Raw genomic sequence first — 14,726 nt, forward strand, 5'->3', positions numbered from 1 at the left:
AGCCTGGGGATAATAACTGGCTATGCCATGTAGTGGTTGGAAAAGCTTAGGTGAATCAAGCTTCTCTGAGCCTTAGTTTTCTCATCTTAAAATGGGCTTATTGTATTACATAAAATAATTCACATAATTTACTAACCACAATGACTTGGTTTTCAGAAAAGTACTCAACAAATGACAAACAGCAGTACCAACACCTTACGTTGTCTTCACAGACATATCTTCATGCTGTCTTTGTTTCAGTTCATCTTTTGCTTTTCTCATGCCCCTGAAATTGCATTCCCTAATTTCATACATGTTCCTTCCCTTCCCCCACCTCCCACTGCCAAACCTCCCGGATGCTATTCTCCTTTCTTACTTGACTTTTTTCCTCTTTTGGCACTCTTGAACACATACCAGTTTTTTTAAATGCCCTCATCCTTTGGGTCATCCCATGAAACTGTTCTCTCCTGGAAGGTTTTAGTGTGGAGAGCACCATGATCAGATTGCTACACTGGAAAACTTACTTGAAGTCACACAACAGCACTTTCACAGTGCTTGGCACATAATATGTATTCAGTAAGTGTTAGCTAATGTTACTATTGGTTATTGTTATTCTCTGTGTTTCATAGCATACCTCTGTAATCTCACTTATCATACTGTGGTATTGTCTTTGGTTTCCTTATCCAATAGACTCCTCGAAAGCAGAGACCTACTATTCACTCATGTCTGGTTCGTATTTTCTTCTGGAAACCTGGGAGGATAATACTTCCCTTCAGGCATGGCCAGATCACTTCCCTTGGATAGTGAAGTGTGAGCAGAAGTGGTATATATCACTTCTGGAGGGGAAGTGTTTACTTGCCTGTTGTTACAGACTGAATGTTTGTGTCCCTTCAAACATGGTGGCATGTACCATGTCCCTTCACATCGTGAAGGCACATACCTCTGGTGTGACTGTATTTCAAGAAAGAGTCTTTAAGGAGCTAATAAAGCTTAAGTGAACATAAGGGTTGGGGTGTAATCCAATAGGATTGGTGTCCTTACAAAGAGAGGAAGAGACGTAAGAGATCACTCTCTCTCTCTGTGTACATACAGAGAAGAAGCCATGTGAGGATACAGTGAGAAGGCAGCTGTCTGCAAGCCAGAAAGGGGGTCTTACCAGAAACCAACCCTGATGGCACCTTGTTTTTGGACTTCCAGCCTCTAGAACTGTAATAAAATAAATTTGTAAGGTTAAGCCACCTAATCAGTATTTTGTTATAGCAGCTCAAACTGACTAATACACCAGTGTTCAGCCCTTCAGTTTATTTTTCCCTTGCATAGCAAATGTGGACTCACGTGTTGATATGAAAATGCAATGCTGAGCCACTAATGGATGACAGTAGCCGTGGAGGGTCCCCAAGATCTGCAGCACACTGTAGATGAGTGATAAATCTGTTATTTTATGACACTGAGATTTTGGGGGTTGTTACTGCAGGAAAGCCTAGTCTAATAAGACTAAAACAGAACTCTATCCCTAGAGTCTAATGCTATATTTAGCACTTACAGGGCCTTAATAAATGGGGTGGAAATAAAAAATGAATAAAGAGAGAACAGTAAAAACAAAAACAAACATAAAACCAGGAAGGCATTTGCTTATGTTTATGTGCTGGAGTGTTTGGCTGAATAGCTTAGTGTCTTAACAATCTTTTATATTTCTGTAGCATTCATGAGAGACTTGCATACCTATATCCTACACATAGTTCTTAGAGCCAGGTACCTAGGGGGAGCTGAGTCTCACGGGTGTTACATCGTGTCAGAGCAAGAACTCAAGTCTCTTGACTCATGATTCAGGACTCTATTTCCATTTCCCCTAATATCTACAATAAAGGCCAAATTTGTGGACTGAAGTTGCATAGGTTGTCATCAATCACCAGGGGGCCTGGCCACAGTGTGCCTGTCTCTGTACCAGGCTAGCTCAACCCTTGGCAAGACAGGCTGGAGCACGTCATAATAATGGAAATACTTGAATTCATGCCCTAAAGATGTCAACACACACACGCACATTCTTCCTCTCTCAATCTGTGTCTTTCTCATGTGTTTATGTGTAGTTCTATATGAATTTCAACTATATACATGTCTCCATATGTGCACACTCACATTTATGCCCGCACACATGTATAGACGTGCTCATACATACTGATACATATTTAAATAACTCTTTCACTTATTCACATGCATTCATATGTACACACATTCACATGCCCATGTATATAAACACATGTAAATATGCTGACACAAATGCTGGTGTGTACTTAAATACATTCACAAATATCCACACACAAATACATAAATGAAAATAATGCACATTATTTGTATTATTTTGAATAAATGTACATTCATTCTTAATACTTTCACATATCGTAGATATATATATACTCACAGGTACATGCACATCCACAGTTACATATTTCCATATGTGTATATATAAACACAGAAATACATATACTTATATCTATATACCTATATGTGGTCATACACATTTCTCTTTGTGGTTACATGTCTAAATATATTCAAATTAGCATAAACATATCCACATGTCTACGTGTGCATTTGCACAATCCTGCGATCCCATAATATACACATGTACATGCAAACACATAGATGCTGTAGTGCACACACTTATGCATGCTCATAAGCACATGTGTCCAGACAAGCTGGAGGGTTCCCTCTAGGTCTCAGCTCTGGGTCTTTCTCTGTTAGACGGCCAAAGGGTCTGCTCTAGATCAGAACCCCCTTTCCTCTTTTCCCTTGTCCATCCTCCTGTCCTGACTTCTACCTTCCTCTTGCATAGACTCAAAGAGAGTCCCTGGGAAGATCAGATGAAGGACAGGCATTCTCAGCCCTCCCCTTGTCAGGAATGGATAGAGACCCCTGTTGCTTTGCTGGCTGCCTCTCTCTACTCTCAAGTCTGTTAGCTCTGGTGAATAAAGCCAGGCCCTGGGAAGCAGACAGTTAGGCCTGGGGACTCCAGCTGTTTATAGAGCTGCTATGCACTCCTGCTGTTTTTGGAGAACAAACATAGCCTGGAAGGTTTCAGACATTGGAATTATATCCATATTATCATGCATTCATGGAGTACAGCCAGCTCTTTGCATGGCTGGAGAGGCAGAGCCCTGGGCTGGAAGTCAGGTAGCCTGCGCTGACCACGCCACTAATTAGCTGTGTGTCATGTCCAATGGCAAGTGCAATTCTCTCTCTGGCCTCCAGTTTCCATGTCTGTTCAATGAAGTTCCCTGTCAGCTCTAATTCCCTGTGATGAAAGCAGACAAGAAAAGGCTGGATAATCCCAAACATTCAGGAAATAAATATTTATATTTGGCTCAGGAGACCATGTGCTTTGGGATAGGTCCAAGTTCAAATTCTACCTCTGCCACTTACTAGCTGTGTGTCCTTAGGTAAATAACCTAACCTTTCTGATCCTCCATTTCCCCATCTATTGACTAAGGATAACCTTTTCTACCTTTTGGGGGTTGTTGTGAGGCCTAACTGAGATGACATATACAGAAGTGCTCTGTATACTGCCTGGCACGTAGTAGCATCTAATGTGTTCTTCAAAAACAGGCTGTGGTTTTTGTTGTTATATTAATATGAGCCCAGTCTTGCACCCTAAGCACACTTTGAGTGACAAGGAAAGAGGCTTGAATGGGAAAGTGGTCCAAAGGGTTTGGTTGGCAGGATCTAGGGAAGAAAGAAGCTGAAGGGAGGGGAATCCTTGGCCACTGCAAAGACCATTGGACCTGGGTTTCTGTCACAACCGTTTCATGCTCTGTGACCTCGCTCAAGTGACGTCACCACTCTAGCCATATGAGTCATTCTCTGTAAAATAAAGCACTGAATTAAATGCTTTCTTAAGGTTTCTTCTAGCGCTTATATTTTTAGTTTTTTTCTCTAAGTCATTGTCAAAGGAAATTGAACATATATAGATAATTAAGAAGCCAGTAAGAAAAATTACAGTATTATGGAATGTACAAGCTGGAAATGGCAACCTCTGCCCTACGCTGGATTAACTTTAATAAACAGGGAGAAAAGTATGTCACCTGTGGACCACTCCTGAGGAAGCACATCATTTTTGATCCTTCGTTTCCTTTCTGAAGATTATTCATCTCCACCCAGGGGCCATTTCTTCTGGGCTCCTCTTGTTGGTAATTTCTTTTGTCATTATTTACTGTTTTCTCCTGAGGTGTGCTGAGACTGGCACAATATGGGATTGGATTTCCATTTTTGATAATACTTAGCTTAAGTGTGCTTTGTAGGTCCCCAGCCCCCAATTTCTTGAGTCTGCACTCTTCGATGTTATGTCAGTGTGGTGCAGAACACACACTTATCTACAGGTTATGAGAATTAGGTTGTAATCCCTGCTAAGTCACTAACTAGTTCTGTGATATGATCTTGCCAAATCTGTTTCCTCAGCTGTAAAATGGGGAGCATAGCGTGGCCTATATCTACTTTACAGAGTGGTTGTAAGGCCTACCATTTGATGAAGGAATCAGGTGAGGGAGTAAATGTGAAAATGTGCTGAGAATTATAAGTGGCATTTAATATTAATAGCTGACATTCTTTGCACATATATTTTGTGTCAGGAACTGTGTTTGGCACTTTCCATACTTTATCTCTTAGTCTTCACAACAGGCCACGAGGTGGATGCTGTGGGTATCCCCATTTTACAGATGAGGAAGCAGACTAAGGTTAGCTTGCCCAAGGTCACAGGGCAGAGCCTCAAATTTTGTCTGAGTGTGGAAGACGTTGTCCTAATTACTTTGCTGTACACTGTCTCTGTAGAAAGCAAAAATGCAGCAGGAGTAAGTCTGTAAAGGTAGACAGAAGACATGGAGGGGAGGGAGGGAGAAACCAAGGCTCTGAGAAGTCTAAGGATTGCTCAGGATCACACAGTGAATCAGTGATAGTGTTGCAGCTTCAATATCCAGTCGCTATCATTACCATTATCATTATCATCAAAAGCATTTAGTAAACATTTACAAAGCGTTTACTGTGATAAACACTTTCCTGTTGTTGACCAAGCATTTATGCAGTAATATAATAACTGTTCCCACCCCCATGCTCCAGTGCTGTGGGTGTCTCTGTAGGGGCACCTGATTCAGACTGTAGGGCGTAAACAAGGATTTCAGAGATGGCTGGTGAGGGAACATCTAATTGATGTCCAGTGATTACCTTCAGTCAAAATTACAAATAAATACAAAGACACAAACATTTATTATATCTCTACTGCAAACATTTAGTATCTGTATGTTTGTTATACCTCAAGATAGGTACAATGGAATAAAACAACTAAAATTAACAGATGGATAAAAGCAATTTCTAAATGTATGATTTGGGGGACTTGAACGCAGATGCGAGAGAACATTATAAAATATGCCTACACACACACACACACACACACACACACACAGACACACACACACACACACACGTACAGAGAGTTACCAAATCTGCAAATACTAAAATGGAAATCCTTGAAACTTGATCTGGATACCTTCCTTTACTAAGTAAATAAACTTCTGGATTCATTATCTTAAAGATGATACTAAAAGGAAATATTAATGGAAGTGAAGATTTTTGATAAATTTCAAAATACCAGGAGTTCTAAAATAAACTACTGTTTAAAATTTACAGTTGATTTAACAAGGATAACCAAGCAATCTTTATTAGAGTAACTGACTTAATGTCATAGCAGGCAAACCTTGGAATGTCAATGGCTTAACGTAGTAAAGGTATATTTCTCTCCTATGTGAAGTGTGGTATGGTTCGGGCAACCTCATAAAGCAACATTCTCTGGAAGACCATGATTTTTGCAGCAGGGAAAGAAGGATGGAGAAGACACTTGACTCTTACCAGCCTTACCATAAATATGTTACACATCATTTCAATTCATACCCAAGGACCAGAGCTAGTCATATGGTCCCAACTTAATTGCAGAAAGATCTGGATAAAGTACAAAGACACATGGAATATTTGGTGTGCTCCGTGTTGGCCACACCCTCCAACATTACTTTCTTTGGGGATATTTGTCAGCAAAAATATCATTGTGACCTAATAAAGGAAATTGTGAATGCCTGTGTGTACACCCTCATATACACACGTGCACCCCTCTCTTCCAGGGTTCCCTCAAATAGGAAGCCCCTACCAGAAGAATATTTGGCTACCATTGCAAAGGTTTCTATCTGAGTAATTGCTGGATGAAAAGGAAGGGAGCAATTAGGTGTTTTACTGTAGGTAGATACGCTATTATAAGAATTGTTGTTTCCTTCCCTATGTCTTTCCCCATGATAGAAATAATAGATTAAATAAAAAAAGGTGTTACAACTAACTAAAATAGGGCATGTAAAGAAGAGAAGCAGGCTTTCCCCCCAGGAGAAAGTAAGTGTGCATTTAGACATGAGGAATTTGAAGAAGGAGGGGACATACTGTACACAGATAGAAACTGAGATTTGCAACGCAGAAAAGTATTTAGCATAGGGGTGTAAAGTTTGAAGCCAAAAGCCTAAGGTTGAAGCCATGGAGACAGATGAACTCTCCCTCAGGGAAAGTGCCTTCATTTAAGGTTGACAGAAAGTATGTGTGGTTGGAGCCATAAGAGTGTCATGGGTAAAAGAAGTGAGTGAGCTATATGACTCAAGTTTGGAAGAAAATTTTGGAAGAAAAAGATTAGATTACTTACTTAGATTGTCTAATGTTTAAGTTGTCTCTTTCCACCCAACTTAAAGATTAGAAAATCTAAGTAAGGCCATCATTCTAAGTCAGCCCCAACAGCCCATGTAAGGTCACTAACTGCCAGCCTTTCCCCAGTAGGCTCTGATTTCAAACTGTTCAAAGTCCCAGAATGAAGTTCTGGAGAAAATTCAGGTACAAATTAAGATAGAGTGAATTACTGAATTTGCTTTCTAATAAAAACTTGGAATTAAAAACCAAAAACCAATATTTTCCTGCATACCCCACACGCAATAACTTAAGGAGGTCAGTAATTTAATCACCATTCATATTTTACAGATGAGGAAACTGAGGCTTAAGGACGTGAAGCAAATAAGCTCCTCACAGATGTGAGTGAGCTCAGGTTTAAGTGACTCCAGAGCTGGACTTTTAATCACCACACAAAATAAGGGTATGTCCTTATTCTTTTAGGAATCTGTATCAAGGAAATAGATTCCTGCTGGTCTTTACAGGGAAACAAGTTGTGTGTGTGTGTGTGTGTGTGTGTGTTGTGGTGGGGTTGGGGGTGGGGCTTGTGTTGGTGGAGAGGAGAGTGCAGATATGTGCACCTGTCCTTAAATAACATCCTTTACATAATCAGGTGGTCTAGTCACCTAGATAACCTATGATAAACATTTACCATTTGGGAAGAAAAGTAGAAACATTCATACTCACTGCACAAACATTATGAATAATGCAAATGTCAACATGCTTCTGATTTGGGAGGAGAAGAAGAAAAGCAGAAGGAATCATTAAGAGTTCTTGTAAGACATCCATTCAAAGTGTGGACCTGGATACCCAGTGAAAAGTAGCTGTGTTTGTTTCTAGTTAATCGGTGGGATCATATCCATTTGGAGATGAGGTCTGTTAGCTTTAGGGAGTTTCATTGGTTGTCCTTTTAATGTGGGCAGGGTCTTCTTGACATATCAAGACAGGCCTGTTTATAAAGGGACAGACTTTGGACCATTTGCCCTGTGATCTACAGAGCTCAGTGATCTTCATCAGTCTGGGACTGAAAGTTTCAATCTAATCTCCATAAGTGTTTAGGACCAAATGTTGGTTTGAATTGACAAACGATATATCTGATTTGGTTTATTTATTTTAAAAAATGATTGAGTACCTGTTATTGAATCATTGTGCTGCTAGCTGCTGAAGTTACCATGGGAAATGAGACAAGATTTCAGCTTGAAAAGAACTTACATTATAGTGACAGGAGGGACAAATAAGCAGACTGGTACAGAGGTAAATGTAAGTGACAAGTGCTATTGTGGGAATTGTAAAATGTGTCGTGAGAATGGACAGAAGGGACCATCTCATCCTTGGGCCAAGCACATATGTGAAATCACATACAAATACACCTGTGTTAGAGTGGGAAGGCTTCCTATGTAGGTAATTCTAAGCAGAGTCTGAAAGGAGAATAAGAATTGGCAAGGGAAAGGAGCTTGGAGTGGGTGCTCTCCGCAGAGGCCCGGCAAAGGCCTGTAAACCAGAGATCAAGAGACCACCTATGGGGAGAACGCTAAACAACTAGTAGAGTATGCAGCAGGCGAAAAAAGAGATGACGCAGGGCAGAATCACAAAGAGCCTTCTAAACTTGGCAAGAAATTTCGGTTTAATGCTGGAGATAATGGAGAGCCGTGGGGAGGGTTTAAAGTAGGGGAGTGGTGTGGTAAGATTTGTGTTTTAGAGAGACTGCCGTGTGAAAAGGAATGGATTGGAGGTGGGCAAGATGGAAGCCAATGAGAACCCTTTGCAGCAATGTGAGCAAGCCACGATGGAAGCCTGAAGTACACTAGGGGCAGGTGGATGTCTAGAAGCAGATGGTTTAGAGAACTTTGAGAAAGTGACATGTATAGGACTAGGTGATTGACTGGCTGCTTCTCACTCTACACATAAAGAGTTAACTTTAGGCTGCTCTGATTACACCAGTACTATCGATTTTCAAGGGCTGAGAAAAAATTTAAAGTTTCATTGCTTCTATTTATAATTACCATGTAATATTCAGTCCATGCAGAAATTTGAAAAGCATAGAGATAATGAAAGAAGAAAATGAAAATTATCTGTAAGTCCATGATCTAGAGATAATCACTATTAACATTTTGGTCTTTTTCCTTCTAGCCTTTTTTTCTAGGGTAATTGATTTATTTTAAACTTTTTACTATGTAAAAATTTAAATACATCCAAAAGTAAAACAAATAGTACAATTAACAAAATATACCCACTTTGGAGCAAAGGAGATGAATAGACATTTTTTAAAGGAAGACATACAAATGGCCAACAGGTACATGAAAAAAATGCTCAACATCACTAGTCATCAGAGAAATGCAAATCAAAACCATACTGAGATATCATCTAACCCCAGTTAGACTGGTCATTATTTAAAACACCATGAATAACAAATGCTGGTGAGGATACGGGAAAAGGGGAACTCTCCTATACTGTTGGTGGGACTGCAAATTAGCACAGCCACTATGGAATACAGTATGGAGGTTCCTCGAACAGCTACAGATAGAACTACCATATGATCCAGCAATCCCACTACTGTTTATATATCCAAAGGAATGGAAATCATCATGTCAAAGGGATACCTGCATTGCCATGTTCATTGCAGCTTTATTTACAATAGCCAAAATATGGAACCAACCTAAGTGTCCTTTGACAGATGACTAATAAGGAAAATGTGGGACCCACCGACCCCTAGGCCCTGAGGCAGCAGCACTGAACCTGTACCTGCTGTGGGATCCAGGCCAGGCCAGGTGAGTCCCCAGCCCCAAGAGTTTGAACCTGCTCACCCGCAGGCCCTGAGGCAGCAGCACGGCATCTGCGGGATCCAGGCCAGGTGAGTCCCTGCCCAGAGAGGCCTGGCTTGCTGACGCCCAGACCCCAAGGCAGGCACAGGCAGCTAAGCATCAGCAAAACTCCCTACCACTGCTTCAGACACCAGAGTGGAACGAGTGGACTGTGAAACCCTCTGCCACAATGACTAAACACCGATGGAGAGATACTAGAAATATGAAAAACCAAGAAAGTATGAAACCACCAAAGGAATATAATAATTCTCAAGTTCTTGATCCTATAGAATAGGAAGTCCTATAGAACAGCAATAATTCTAAGGATACTAAATGAGAAACAAGAAGAATCAGACAACACAATGAAATGAGAAAAAGTATACAGGACTTGAAAGGGGAAGTGTACAAAGAAATCAGTGCCCTGAAAAAGAAAGTAGCAGAGCTTGTGGAGCTGAAGGATTCATTCAACAACATAAAAAACACAACAGAGAGCTTAACCAGTAGGCTAGAACAAGCAGAAGAGAGAATTTCTGAACTTGAAGACAGCCTGTTTGAAATAACACAGGTGGACCAAAAAAAAAAAAAAAAAAAAAAAAAAAAAGAAAAGAAAAAAGAATTTAAAAAATTGAAGGGAATCTAAGAAAGATAACAGAAAACCTTAAGTGTTCAAATACCTGAATCATGGTTATTCCAGAAGGGGAGGAAAGAGGAAATGGCATCAAAAACATATTCAATGAAATAATAGCAGAAAACTTCCCAGGTATAGGGAAAGATAGAGACTTTCAGATTCAGGAGTCTCAAAAATCCCCAAACGTATTCAACCCAAGAGGTCCTCCAAGACAGGTTATAGTCAAATTGGCAAAACACAAAGACAAAGAGAGAATCTTAAAAGCTGCAAGAGAGAAGTGTCAAGTCACCTATAAGGGAACCCCAATCAGGCTAACATCAGACTTTTCATCAGAAACCCTAAAAGCCAGAAGAGAATGGGATGATATATTCAAAATACTAAAAGATAAAAATTTCCAGCCACAAATACTTAAACAGCAAGATTATTGTTCTGAAATGAAGAACAAAGAGTATATTTCCCAGACAAACAAAAAGTGCAGGAGTTCACTACCACACCACCAGCCTTACAAGAAATTCTGAAGTGAGTACTGGTCTGGTACCTGAAAAACAACCATTACTATCATGAATACTAAAGAAAGAAAAAAACCCACCAGTAAAGTAAAAATACTAACAATAAAGAGAAAAAAATTTTACCTACCATTCCAAGAAACCAATAAACATAGAAGATAAAAAGTAAATCAGAAAGAAAGGAACAAAAGATATTTAAAACATCCAAACAAAAATCAATAAAATGCCTGTAGTAAATTAACATTTTCAGTAATAACTCTTAATGTGAAATGATTAAATTCCTCACTCAAAAGACAGACTGAATGATTGCATTAAAAGGATGGACCCAACAATATACTGCCTTCAAGTGACTGACCTCACCTGTAATGACACACATAGACTAAGAGTAAAAGGATGGCAAAAGATATATCATGCAAACAGAAATGAAAAACGAGCTGGAGTAGCTATTCTTATAAAAGAGACTTTAAACCAAAAACCGTAAAAAGAGATAAAGAAGGCCACTGTATAATGATAAAAGGATCTATCCAAGAAGAAGACATAACAATCATAAATATATATGTACCCCAAATCAGAGCAGCCAGATTTATAAAGCAAACATTATTAGATCTAAAGAAAGAGATAGACACTAATACCATAATAGGAGAGGACCTGAACACCCCACTCTCAACATTGGACAGCTCATCTAGGCAAAAAATCAACAGATAAACACAAGATCTAAACAACACTTTAGACCAGTTGGACTTGGCAGATATCTACAGAACATTTCTTCTAACAACCTCAGAATATTCATTCTTCTCATGAGCACATGGAACATTTTCCAGGATAGACCACAATTAGAGCAGAACTAAATGAAATAGACACCCCAAAAATGATACAGAAGATCATTGAAACAAAAAGTGGGTTTTTTGAGAAGGTAAATAAAATTGACAAGCCATTAGCAAGGCTAACTAAAAAAAAGAAGAGAGAAGACACAAATAACAAAAATTAGAAAGGAAAAAGGTGATATTACAACCATACCTCAGAAATACAAGGAATCATTAGAGGTAACTATAAACAACTATATGCCAACAAATTTGAAAATCTGGAGGAAATGGATAAACTTCTGGGCACACACAAACTACCAAGACTGAGCCAAGAAGACAGAAAATCTGAACAGACCAATAACAATCAAAGATATCGAAGCTGTTACCAGCAGTCTCACAACAAAGAAAAGCCCAGGACGGGGTGGCTTCACTGAAGAATTCTACCAAACCTTTAAAGAATTAATACCAATTCTCTATAAACTATTCAAAAAAACTGAAACAGAGGCCATTCTCCCAAACTCATTCTATGAAGCAAACAGCATCCTGATACCAAAACCAGACAAAGATACAAAAGGAAAAGAAAACTACAGGTCAATATCTTTGATGAATATAGATGCAAAAATCTTCAATAAAATACTAGCTAATAGAATACAGCAACACATACATAAAATTATACACCATGATCAAATGGGATTCATCCCAGGGATAAAGGTTGGTTCAACATACACAAGTCAATAAATGTGACACACCACATTAACAAAATTAAAGATAAAACCCACATGATCATCTCTCTAGATGCTGAAAAAGCATTTGATAAAATTCAACATTTGTTCATGATAAAGACTCTCTAAAAATTGGATATAGAAGGAAAATATCTCAACACAATTAAAGCCATATATGACAAATCCACTGTCAGTATCATCCTGAATGGGGAAATGTTGAAAGCTTTTCCCTTAAGAACAGTAACTAGACAATGATGCCCACTCTCACCACTCCTATTCAACACAGTATTGGAAATGCTAGCCAGAGCAATCAGGGAAGAGAACGAAATTAAGGGCATCCAGATTGGAAAAGATAAAGTCAAACTGTCCCTGTTTGCAGATGATATGATCCTATATATAGGATAGCCTAAAAACTCTGCAAAAAAACTCTGAGAATTGATAAATGATTTCAGCATAGTTGCAGGATAGAAAATCAACACACAAAAATCAGTAACATTTCTATATTTCAATGACTAACTAGCAGAAAAAGAAATCAAGAAAGCTAGCCCATTTAAAATAGTCACCCCAAAAATAAAATACCTAGGAATAAAGTTAACCAAGGATGTGAAAAAGGTCTGTGATGAGAACTACAAACCACTGTTGAGAGAAATTAAAGAGGATGCCAGAAGATGGAAAGATATCCCATGCTCTTGGATTGGAAGAATTAACATTGTGAAAATATCTATACTACCCAAAGTGATCTACAGATTAAATGCAATCCCCATCAAAATTCCAATGACATTTTCCTCAGAAATGGAAAAAACAATTCAAACATTCATATGGGATAACAAAAGACCATGAATAGCCAAAGCAATCCTGAGTAAGAAAAAAAATAAAGGTGGAGGCATAACATTACTGGACTTTAAACTATTCTACAAAGCTATAGTAACCAAAATAGCATGGTACTGGCATAAAAACAGACACACGGACCAATGGAACAGAGTAGAGAATCCAGAAATCAACCCATACACCTACAGCCATCTGATCTTTGACAAAGGCACCAAGTCTACACACTGGAGAAGAGAGGGCCTCTTCAGTAAATGGTGCTGAGAAAATTGGACATTCATATGTAGGAGAATGAAACTAGACCCATATCTCTCACCATATACCAAAATCAAATCAAAATGTATTAAAGAATTAAGTATACATCCTAGACCTGTACCTCTCACTATATACCCAAATCAACTCAAAATGGATTAAAGAACTAAACATACATCCTGAAACAATAAAACTCCTTAAAGAAACATAGGGAAACACTCCAGGAAGTAGGATTGGGTACAGACTTTATGAGTACAACCCCAAAAGCACAGGCAAATAAATAAATGGGATTATATCAAACTAAAAAGCTTCTGCACAGCAAAAGAAACAATTAACAGATCGAAAAATAACCAACAGAGTGGGAGAAAATATTTGCATAATATACATCTGACAAAGGCTTAATATCCAGAATATACAAGGAACTCAAAGAACTCTATGGCAAAAAAACAAATAACCCAATTAAAAAATGGGTAAAGGAGCTGAGTAGACATTTCTCAAAGGAAGATATGTGAATGGCCAACAGACCCATGAAAAAAAGCTCAACATCACTCAGCATTCGGGAAATGCAAATCAAAACCACTTCGAGATACCATCTCACTCCAGTTAGGATGGCTAATATCCAAAAGACTGAGAATGACAAATGCTGGAGAGGATGCAGAGAAAAAGGAACACTCCTACAATGTTGGTGGGACTGAAAAATGGTGTAGCCTCTATGGAAAATAGTATGGAGGTTCCTCAAACAATTACAGATAGATCTACCACATGACCCAGCTATTCCACTGCTGGGTATATACCCAGAGGAATGGAAATCATTATGTCAAAGGGACACCTATACTCCCACATTTATTGCAGTGCTATTTACAATAGCCAAGAGTGGAAACTCAGCCTAAATGCCCATCATCAGATGAGTGGATAAGGAAAATGTGGTATATCTACATGATGGAATACTACTCTGCTATATAAAAAAAGAAATACTACCATTTACAACAACATGGATGGACTTAGAGAAAAATTATATTAAGCGAAATAAGCCAGGCACTGTAAGAGAAATACTGCATGTTCTCACTTATTTGTGGGAGCTAATAAAAATAAATAAATAAATATACAAACAAATAAACCAGGGGTGGGGGGAGAAGACACAGCAATCATAATAATTCCTTGAACTTGTTAAGACAAGTGAACTGATATGATGATGGGGGTGGAGGGGAAGGGGGAGAGGGAGGGAGGAAAAGGAGGAATTGGCAGAGGAACATGAAAATCAACAACATTGTATATTGATAGATTAAGATAAGAATAAAAAGGAAAATGTGGCATATATACATGATAGAGTACTACTCAGCCATGAAAAAGAATGAAATTCTGCCATTTACAGCAACATGGATGAGTTTGGAGAATATTATGTTAAGTGAAAAAAGCCAGACCAGGAAAGAAAAATACTGCATGTTCTCATGTATAATTAAGTTCTATGAAAGAACAAG

At 38.7% G+C, this 14,726-nt stretch overlaps 1 protein-coding gene across 2 annotated transcripts in view; it reads right to left on the bottom strand.

Moving 5' to 3' along the window:
- Nucleotides 1-14,726, bottom strand: part of GLRA1 (glycine receptor alpha 1) — a 115,266-nt gene that overhangs the window by 60,877 nt on the left and 39,663 nt on the right. The window lies entirely within an intron of this gene.

This window comes from Cynocephalus volans, chromosome 2, assembly GCF_027409185.1.
Source record: "Cynocephalus volans isolate mCynVol1 chromosome 2, mCynVol1.pri, whole genome shotgun sequence".
NCBI lineage: Eukaryota > Metazoa > Chordata > Mammalia > Dermoptera > Cynocephalidae > Cynocephalus > Cynocephalus volans.